The 11,486-nt window shown below is 35.8% G+C and overlaps 2 non-coding genes across 2 annotated transcripts; one reads left to right on the top strand and one right to left on the bottom strand.

Moving 5' to 3' along the window:
• Positions 1 to 5,908: 5,908 nt before the first annotated feature.
• Trnam-cau (transfer RNA methionine (anticodon CAU)) lies at positions 5,909 to 5,981 on the top strand. The gene has a single exon. It is a non-coding gene; the product is annotated as a tRNA-Met (tRNA).
• Positions 5,982 to 9,891: 3,910 nt separating this feature from the next.
• On the bottom strand, positions 9,892 to 9,963 carry Trnaw-cca (transfer RNA tryptophan (anticodon CCA)). The gene has a single exon. It is a non-coding gene; the product is annotated as a tRNA-Trp (tRNA).
• Between the last annotated feature and the right edge of the window lie 1,523 nt (positions 9,964 to 11,486).

Here is an 11,486-nt window from a genome sequence, read left to right as displayed (position 1 = left end):
CTCCAGCTTGAGAATATCCTGGCAGCTGATCGGAAGCAAAAACTGCCATATTCTAACACTGACAATATCGTTGTTTTGTACAACTGAATGAGGTCTCCTGGATGGGCACCCCACCATGTTCCGGTTATTGTTTGGAGAAAATTGATTCTTTGCTGGCATTTCTGTTTCAAATACGCAATGTGTCTCCCCCAGGTACATTTAGAATTAAAATATACACCCAGGTATTTGAAAAACATAGAGTGTTGGATCGTTTTGCCGGATAGGTGAAGCTGGAATTGGGCGGGTTCGTGCTTCCTAGAAAAAACGACCATTTCAGTTTTCTCCGTAGAGAATTCGATACCCAGCTTGAGGGCCCACGTGAACAGATTGTTCATGGTATCTTGCAACGACTTTTGCAGAGCGACGGACCTTCCATGTGCAATCTAGGGATAATGAAGAAGAGCAGAGAGATATGTCTAGCATGCTTGCCCGTGCAGGAGGATTGGCTATCCTAGTTGCTTCCCCAGTATTTAAAACTGTCATGTTGAAGTTGTCGCACAGATCATAAATCAACGTGGCACGGTTGTCATCGTAGAGTGACCCCCATGCTGTTCCATGGGAGTTGAAGTCACCTAAGATTAACCGCGGCTCCGGCAATGCCTCGATAATATCAAAGAACTGATGGCGGCCTACCGTAGTCCTGGGAGGAATATATATCGAAGCAATGCAGAGTTCTTTACCATTGATTTGTATCTGGCAAGCGACAACTTCAATGCCTGTAATCGATGGGATAGTGACTCTATAGAAGGAGTGACGTTTTTTGATCCCCAATAGTACGCCACCAAAAGAGTCGTTACGATCTAGGCGAATAATGTTGAAATCGTGGAAATTCAGCTCGTCGGCTGAACAAAGCCATGTTTCACAGAGAGAAAATACATCACAGTTAGAACTGTGAACTAAAAATTTAAATTGGTCTAGTTTAGGGATGATGCTTCTGCAATTCCACTGTATGACAGTGGTCAAATCCTTGACCTCTTGCGCTGAATTAGGCATCGAGGGAAATGAACGCTGGCTAAAAGCCACATTTTTCTTTCAAAAATGTTCTCACAACCGGAAGCAAACATAATACTATGCTTTTAAGAGGATCATTTATATTTAAAGCATTTAAAATGTTATCCACAAGGTCTGAAAGCGCAAGCAGGCCAGGTAGTGGCTGTTGCTTCGACCGCGAAAATGGAACAGACGTGTTTGTTGTTGTTCCGGGACGTGCTGAGGACCCCTGGTTGGTAGCATGACCACGGAAATTTAAATACAAATTAAAAACATAACTGATGCCAACTCTGAATGTTAGTGAATATTTGTGATTAAGGGTCAATGTACTTAATCTGGCCTCACCCGCTCTGATCTCCTTAGATAGTTTCACTTCTGGAGCGATTCTGCCTCGTATCGTGGATTATGGCGGGTTTACATTAGGGAGATCTATAGCTATAGATGGATTTATTCACGTGAAAATAGGTGTAAATGGGTGAGAATAAATATGATACACTTATTCGAGGTATATATAACTTGAACAAATTCAGCTTGTGTAAATTATGTAAACGCTTGTGAATTTCTCACTGGTGAGAAATCACTAAAGTTGGATGCAGTTCTACTTTAGGTGAATAAATTCACCGAAAATATGAATATATTCATTATAGAAGTTCACGCTAGTGTAAACGGTTGATGCGATTTCTATAAATCTCATCATATTTCTTCACATGAATATATCACTAGTCTAAACCCACCCTTACGGATGGATCTATAGTGGGTACCTTAGCTTGTCAGCAACGACTCCTCCGGGTTTCACATATGCACTTGCGGACACTCATTAAAGGAGGGTAAACTACTTAGCGACTAGAAAAAGGTTATCAATTTACAATACACGGCGGACTCGAGTACTTTGAAATATAATAATAATTTAATACATTTAATACTACCAAATTAGAGGATTTAAGTACCACTTTAGATGTGAAAAACCAAAAAGTTAGAAGTTTTTAAAATGTTATTCTTAATTTTATCCAATAAGTACATAATAAACTTGAATGTTTCTAACAATCAAATTAAAGCTCTCTTGTCACTAGGTTCCCCTTTATGCATTTGCATTTGCATTTGCAAAGCACGAAACTTGGCTTTCCATGACAACGCTTCCTTCTCTTCCACTTAATTGCAAGTCCGTTCCACTTCAACGCTTATCTGATGAAAAATTCTTAAGTACGTTATGCAGAACATTGATTTTTGACGTAGGACTACGTCTTTCATTTCTATACCGGGGTGTAAAATCAAAATTTCGAAAACGAAAGCGTTACGCCGGAGACCGAGATTTTGAGTGTTAATAGCTCCTAAACAACTGAACGAAATGGTATGATAAACACTTCATTCGAAAGATAAAATGCCTACGCGTTCTATACTTGTTACTTTCTGATCCAAAAACTTGTTTCAATAGTCTTAAATTTGCTTTCAAAATAGGCTATTGAAATCACCAATAGGTATATAAGCGAGCGCCGCTCGGAAATCCACTCAGTTCTAATTTAACAGCGATTGGAGCATGTTGTCGCTGTTGTGGTGAAGCTCTTCATTTATCATGAAAGCGCGGATGAACGGTGTCACCAAGAGCCATTTTCCAGTATCGAGGAAAATGTGGAAATATCTAATCGTTACTGAAAATAATCTGCCAGTTCCTCTGGGAATTTAAAATTACATTCATATGAAAGAGTTTATTTTAATGTTTTCTATCCATGTAACACTGTGACCAAATACATTAGGTTTTGTGATTTTTCAATCAATCGCAATCAACAGGATAGCTTCTGAAGATTATTCTTCCCCATCAGTAGGATATTTCCGTATCCAATATTGGATGCATAAAACCTTGTGCCTCCAACGTAACGCTCTCGTTTTCGAAGTTCTCCAAATATTCATTCATTCAGAATGAATTCAGATTCAACTTCATACAAATGATCTCTAAATCAACGATAGTCCTACGTCACCCTTGCGGTTATACCATAGATATAACCCACTTCCTGTTTTTTAATATTGATTTTTTTTATTATTGCCCTAGTCGGCGTTTTAAAAATGTTCATAATTTTTAAACACCGTCTAGAGGGTCGGTAAAGGAAAGGTTAATACTTGTTACTGATTGATCGTTTCTTGACTCTTTGAGTTTTGTGGACGAGACAGATTGATTCACCTTCACGATCGGTCAATTCGATTGGCCCTTCATCGATACTACTGCATTGATGAGCGACCTGCATGTCAAATTTGAAATTTGCATATGAATGGTCCATCAGCGATGGGCAGAAATATAACGGCATAGACGTCGAGAGACTGGTAGGATAATTCTTATTGTCATATGAATCGTGGTCTATTAAACATTCAGACACTGCATTCGTTCTTCAACATTTTCCAATGTATTCAATGATTACTCACATTGGAAAAATCGGTCCACTGAGATTGCAGCAATAAATCAACTGGGAACTGGGGTGATTTATTTTTTACTCCTGCTATATCGCCTCACCTGATACCTCGTCTTGGCTGTACCAAATCAAATGAAATTGCACCCGATCACAAATGACAAACACTAATCGAACCTGTCCGATCAAAACACGAAAAACCAAATCGCGGATTAAGAAGCAAAAATGATCCCGCAAACAAACTTCACGTCAAGTTTGAACACTTTTCCCGAAAATGAATGACAACAAATCGAATGACAAGCGAGGCTGCTAACTTGATTGAAATTATCTGGTTTGAATTTTCATTATAACCATATGAAGAATAAATTTGCTCATACACTGTTTGACCGAAGCCAAATATGACTCTTTTTGATAGATAAAATTTGATCAACGTGAACTGATCAAATATATTTGACACAAAACACGACAAGCAAATATTCAATTATTGGATGCCTAAAATATTTTTTCGGTTTCTTCTTTGAACCTGTCGGTACATGGTTAGGTTACCTTAAATATTTCAGTTGACTTATTCTATGTTCGATGTTTGACATTGTTTGCCACTCTTGATAGTTGAAAAGTGGCAAACAAAATAGTGTTTGTACAAATTTCAAACCAAACTGTCAAAAAGTGTCAAATATTTGACCTCCGGACAAACAGTGTACGGCACCTTGAGAACAAAAAAAAATTGACTCTCCTCTCTGAGGCTTTTATGTTAATTTTTTTTTGTATATATTCTACGTACATACAGTCAATCGCAAAATTGAGTATACACCCCGTGTTAGTTAGTTATTTTTTATTTTTTTCAGAGTTAAAATGTAAATAAATAAAAGCGACTTATATTCATCGTGAAATCGATTCTTTTTACTCTCATGTAACGATAAAAAAAAATTATCACATTTATATGTCATGTTTAAAAAATAAACCAAAAATCTCAAATTCAGACGTGGAAAAATTAAGTGTACAGTTCAAGTTTTTCTTGAAAAGATTTTTTTTGTTTTCTTCTATTATAGACTAGAATACTGCCTTAATTCAAAATAAGACAAATTACGTTGATCGATATTGACGAATTTACGCAAAGCTGAATCAGCTCATGCCACACCTACATAAGAGCTCAGAATTACAAAAGTGATGATGTTTGTTTATTCTGCACACTTGAAAGTGCGATTCGTTCGTAATTATTTTTATTGATTTCTATTAATCATTTTATTAATTTCTATTAGTCATTAATCGTCCTCAGTAAATGGTATGAAAATTATAGTTTTGTTTATTTACAATGTTCTCCATACTCGATTGGACCAAAGCCATAGATAATCTTCGAAATGTTTGTGTGATAGAGAATTATGAGTACTAATTCCCGGACATTTTTCAGAAGCTCAAACTGTGAATAATGACGATGCAATCGATATCATATCAAGGTTGATATCATTGATTATGCAGGGGATTCCGAGATGGCCGATACGAGATGGATCTGCAATATTTGAAGCGCAAAAAATGCCACTCATCATTTGCCTAGTGAAAAAATGTAAATTAGAACACTTGTACCGAAGCATTCGTCATATGTTATGAATGGAACAATGTAAAATGATGATTTTCTAACCTTTTTCAGCGTAGAAAGAGCACTTGAATCCGAAAAATTTGCAGAAAATTTCTGACTTTTCAAAACAAATCAAACCAATTTCATACAAAAAAAAACCATCATCATTTTACTCGCTGCGCTATCTGGTTGCAATTCTAACGTAAGTTTGTCAATTCTGCAGCTCGGAATCAGAACGTACAAAGTATATTCACAGTACTTTTGTAAGAAAAAAGAACAAACAGCTTTATTTATTTCGACGATAACCGATTCGAATAAGGCTTTTAGAAGACTCATAATAAGACGAAGACTATGTCAATAAAATGACACTCATTCAAACAATTTGATGAAAACATACGCGGTACGAAAAATGTTAACATCGATTCATAGCTAACAATGAAACGTTATATTAAAAAAAATCATAAAATACATGTGAAAATTTAAAAAAAAAATTCTCTAGCTACAGATTCTTGGTTTCAAAAAATCTGATAAATCTAGGGAAACCAGATTATTCCGTGGTTTTGGCAACCCTAACGACAGTACTAATCGTTGAATAGTAGCATCGAAATCTACCCCCACATTGATGATGCAGTTTTCAATATTGACAGATAGATGTCATGAGAAAAATATTTTTATAAGATATGTATTATTTATTTTTTCGATCACATGATTATGTTATATTGCATTAGTGTGGTCTTCGAGACCACTAGATTTATTTATTTATTTATGACCCTTTACCACTAAAACAATCCAAAAAATGATTATTTTTTTAAACATTAGCACGAAGAAAACCCGGTGGCAAATTTACTTCTAAATATCAGTGTTAAGAAGCAATCACTTAGATATGTCTTTGAAAAACATAAAACTATAAGCCTCGATAGCGCAGTCGGTAGCGCGTAAGTCTCATAATCTTAAGGTCGTGAGTTCGATCCTCACTCGGGGCAGTAACCTTTTTGTATTTTTTTAAATTCATTTGAAGGGTGAGATAAGAGAAATTTCAAAATAACAATTCCTCTTATTCCGCACCGCAAGAGACGTTAAATAACAATCTTTGCTTTTCAGCATATATTTTACCACTTCATATTTCGGACACTCTGTAATAATAACTTGAAATGCTTAATGCCACGATGATATGACTATAAAATTAATATCACAATTGCTTCTTTAGAGTAACTGTTGGCTTCGCCAACAGGAGTTCGATTTCCAAAAAAATAAATCATCACTGTGTTTGCTAGGTAGATTAAAATTTCCTTTAATGAAAATTGGATTTTGGAATCATAGATATTTCTAGTATAATAGCTTACGCTTAGTGAGTCCTGTTGCCTGTTTTATCAGGAAGCCTTCTCAAGTGTATTCAATTTATCTAGCCTATTTATTTTAAGTACAATTCTAGATCTTTTTTAAAGTAAGTAATTCGTAATCCTAATATTATTGCTTACCCTTTTTCTTGGAAATAGATAACGTAGAAGTAGGAATGGACTAATCGGTACTAATATCGAAATCTAAATTACAGGGCGGACTGGATTATATATAGTCGACAATTTTGTTCAACAATTATTTTCAAATCCTACATATAATCGAATCTCAAGAAAACAAGTTTTTCATTAATGTATTAATGTCAAACATTAATACAAAAATAGATTTTTTGTGATTCGATTATGTATTGGATTCGAAAATTAACGTTGAAAGTGAAATTGCGATTATATATGCAAATATACATGCAAATCGGGGGCATTTTTGTTCCCACGAGCTGTGTTTCCCTAACACGGACTTCAAAATTAATGTGCTTGGGGAAATCCGCTTTGCAAATGCATGCAAGTCGGGGGTATTTTTTGGTGTTGAGTAGTTTTGTACTCGCTTGTCGTTGTGCAGACCAGAATATGTTTCCCTAAAACGTACTATTGAACTGAGAAGCCTGGGAATTCGTCATTTCAGATACTAGAGATGAATGAACTTTCGCGATTCGAGTACTACATAAACATGAGATGTGCAACAATTTCAGAGGAAAATGTAAAACACAATGATCGTTTGACAATTCTTCCGTTCACATATTTGGTAGTCCTAAGCATCATATCAAACGTAAAAATTCATCAAATTTATTTGCAGAGAAGAACATAATCTATTATAAAAATTTCGATGCATTCTAAAATAACATTCGGAGTGGTAAACAAGTGGATTCCATAATGTAATTGCGTAGTTCTACGTCTAAAATATGCGGTCGTGTCCTGGATACAACCCTTTATAATTTTTTCCACAATGCCTACTATACATCATTTCCTTTAAACAATGGTTGCTACGAATTCTTATTTCCCTTATTTTTTCCATTAAACTTAAACCAGGTCAGAGTATGAATGAGGTTCCTAGATGCATTTGGATGTAAAGGTGCGCTGAGCCCGTGGGGCGTAACAGTATCCCTTCAGTTATATCATCAGGGCATTAAGCATTTTAAGTTATTATTAAGTGTCCGAAATATGATTCGGAACGGTAGAAACCAGTCAACAACAGAAGAGGGCATGACTGCAAATTTCATCTAATAACAAGTCTTAGTCGTGCCATTCTCCTCCGGAATACTGTAATTCGAGTCATTTCAAGTCATTCGTCGTGCAAGGTCGATGAAATAAAATCGTCGTGCAAAGTTTGATGAAACAAATTTCATCATGCTCTGCTAGACTCTACCCTGTTATGAATAGTTTCATTTTTCACATGGACCGTTGCGTAGTTTAGTTTGGTTTCAATTAAAGATGGGCGAGCGCTCACGAGCCGCCCATTTGAGCCGGTTCGTCAGAAAAAGCGTACGATCCACGGTTTTTTTTTAATGAGCCGCGGCTCTCAAATGACGGGTCCTAAAAGATCCACGGTTCAAAAAGGAGCAACGGCTGATAAAAGAACCGTAAGAACCGTAAAAACCGTAGGAACAAAAAAAAAGAACTGCGGTTCATAAAAGAACCGGGTTTCTTTTAAGAGCCGGCTTATTGGTAAGGAACCGTGGATCGCACGCTCGTTCTGACTATTTATGAAAAATGCGAAAATGGCCGCCACTCCAAAATGGCAAATATATATTTTTTCAAAACCCCATCAATATGGGTACCTAATGGAAAAACTTAACTAGTAGGACACAGTTATTTATGTAAAATGAAAATCCAAGATGACGGCCGTTATAAAAGTACAACTATGCACACCACTCGTTGACAAGGACGCTAAAATGGCATCCATAAAATATACGCCTACAAAACTACCACAAATCGTTGATGATGAAGCGCGGTCATCTGTATGGGAGGAATTTGATGCATTGGTTGTTTTTCCGAAAGCAGGACAAGTTTGCAGTTAATGATGTAGTAGACTTTCATCAGATAACATTGAAAAGATAATGTTTATAAATTTAAGAAAATTAAGAAGATTATTGTGATGGAAATATATAAAAGAAAACCTCCAGTAAAGAAATATTTTCACTATTCTCTGCACTGATTTTTTTTTAAACCTTATTTTATACGTCTTCCATTCTTTACATATCCGAATAGACCAGTTCTTGAGAAGAACCGTCGAGCCGCTCAAATGATACGGCTATTATCATAGAGCACACGGCTCTGAACCGCTCACTGAAAGGAACCGTTTTGCCCATCTCTAGTTTCGATTGCATCTTCCATAACAAACCGACCGTTTGATCAACATTCGCATAACAAGTTTCGTTAGTTGAAGCATAAATTGACTAAGTTCAGCACCGGATAACAAATATATTATAACAGAACAACAACAGAGAAAGATTTTTAATCGACTGGTAATCATGAAATGACAGAACATCAGTGAAAAATATACTTTTTCAAATCAGACAGACGGGTGGCGTCACTGAAATATGGCACCACTAATACCCATAATAGTCTTTTTCGCACCTGGAAAAACGGCGTTCGGCTTGGCTTGAGTTCATACGGAACGCAATTTTCTTGTTTATGCGTCCAATTCACGGCTTTCTTTCATCGGCTCGGCACCCATGTTTGGGTAATAGAGTGCCAATTAATATGGTCTACTCAAATTTTCAAGCGGAACTTTCACAAAAACAAATATTTCTTCCCTATATTTTTGTCCACTACAGCTACACATATCAAGAGAAAAATATGTTAGTAAAATATTCCAAAAGCTGAAGATTTGAGCTTTCAAATGATCTATGTAGCATTGTCTAAATAGAATGTTCTGAAAGCTTGTTTTCAAAATAGTGATAAGAGATCTGTATGGTAGTGTACGAATTCCACTTTGAGTCACTGTAATTATTCAAATGTTCCATTTACTATAACATGTTTTCGGCAATCAATCAACAGCAAACCATATCAACTATCTGCACTTTTCTTCAAACTGAAACTACAAAACAAGACATTCAGTAAATTGTCTTTTTCTGGCACAGAGATTAACATTGCTAGATCACATAGAAGATAATATTGTTTACACTTCAGCGAAATAATAAATACTGATTTGCAGGCATAAAAGAGGATGTTTAAACGTGATATAGTTACAAAACCCGATGAGATTTATTGTTCAATCACTGCTCAATCATCTTTTGTAAATCCATCAAAACTTTGTCGTAACCGATAGCAGCGGTTATTAAAGTGAAACAAGTAATGTAACTATGAAACTGTTTTCTAGTGTAAAACTAACAAAACACAGAATACTTCAATTTTTTTTTCTTATTTTTAAAACCGAGATTTCAATTGTTCGTCCCTGTAAAAAATAACTAGGGTGAAAATATGAGATGCAATCGAAGTTTGTGAAAAATGTGTAATGAACTTTTGTTAGAATTTTATGAAGACATTTGAATAGAAAACACAAAAAAAATAATACAAAGTTTTAAAAAAAAACATTTCACTTTGACCCCGACGTGATTTGAACACGCAACCTTCTGATCTGGAGTCAGACGCGCTACCGTTGCGCCACGGAGTCTTGCTATCAGTGTTGTCCAAAGCATTATATCAATGAATGAAGAAAGATCCCACGCTGTAAACAAAAATTTCTGAAAAAATACATTGAAATGGTATAGGGTAAACGATGTTGGTTTGTCCAAATTTGATCTAGATTTGTCCAATTTTTTCATTGCTCTAATTCAGCGCACTTGTGTCAAATCAGTTGTTTCCAAACACATAACTAAAAATGTCTTCATGATTTACAATAGTTTTACAGGATATTTTTACGGATTCACATGTTTCAAAGGTTTATAAAGTTCACCTTCTATTGGTGTCAATGCGCCCCTCATTGGAGCTAACTTTTAATCAACCACCAGATGATTATTTGGTACGTGTTCAGGCATTTTCTGGATTTTATAACACTTATAAATATTTTAAACATCATGGGGGCTGTCCACATACCACGTGGACAGAAAAAGCATGATTTTAGACACCCCCTTCCCCTCCGAAGGCAAGCGTGGACATTCCTTATACCCCTCCCCTTGTTATCCACGTGGACATTCCTCCGGTTTCGAGGAAAAAATCAAGAAATCCCATTTTTTTCGCTTAAATTTCATTTCAAGTTTGTTTCTATTTTCTTGTCCATATTTTTATTTGCCGATTTGTCTTGAAATTATTTTCATCCAAATTCTATTTACGTTATCTCCATATCCATTTTAAAATATCGATTGTGAACTTATTCTCGAGTATTTTTATTAAAGCTGTTTGACTTTTCAAAAAATCAGAAAATTAAATCAAGCCTTTTGTTTGAAAACAGAATTTTCTCGTCTAAACATCCATGACTTTCGCTTTTACAGGTTCGGTAGTGCCGGATGGCTATAATGAACCTAGTAAAAACAAAACATCTGCAGTATCATCGTGATCGATGATTCCGTTGACCTACAACCCTTAATTGTTAAATCATACTAAATATTGTCCTGGAAAATTCGTGCCGATTCTATGGAAAAAACCAGAAGCATATTTTTATAGATATACATCTTTTCGATCATAGATGCACCGTTTTTTCCTGAATATTTCAGCATCCTTCATGCAACTTGAGAATTCCATCCTCTTAGAATTTATGCTAAGCAGTAAGTAGAAGTTCTTACAAGAATCTTTAATCTTTAAACAGTTTAAAATCTGAATATGCAATATCTGGTGTGCAAGGCGGGTGGAGTTTTAGAAGTGCCCTCATCCAATTTTGAATATTAACTTGAATGTTTTACTTTAAAAAATATTTTACGTGTCCACGTGGACATTATCAAAACCCCCTTCCCTCTCACCGTGGACAAGCGTGGACATTTTGGTAACCCCTACCCCCCTAAAGTTGTCCACGTGGTATTTGAACGGCCCTATGCTTGCTCACCATTTGCACCCACCATAAATCACCATAAATTAATGCATCTCGATGAACTCAATTCTGATCATGGTTTGTCCGATGCGCTGATGTTGGTTTGTCCACATGATTACTATGGCAGTCGCTTGGCGTGCTGCAGTTTGTTTATGTTGTCTTTCGTGCGTAGC

This window comes from Toxorhynchites rutilus, chromosome 1 (genome assembly GCF_029784135.1).
Source record: "Toxorhynchites rutilus septentrionalis strain SRP chromosome 1, ASM2978413v1, whole genome shotgun sequence".
Lineage (NCBI taxonomy): Eukaryota > Metazoa > Arthropoda > Insecta > Diptera > Culicidae > Toxorhynchites > Toxorhynchites rutilus.
Note: the sequence above shows the minus strand (reverse complement) of the source record. Positions and strands in the feature narration are given on the sequence as shown.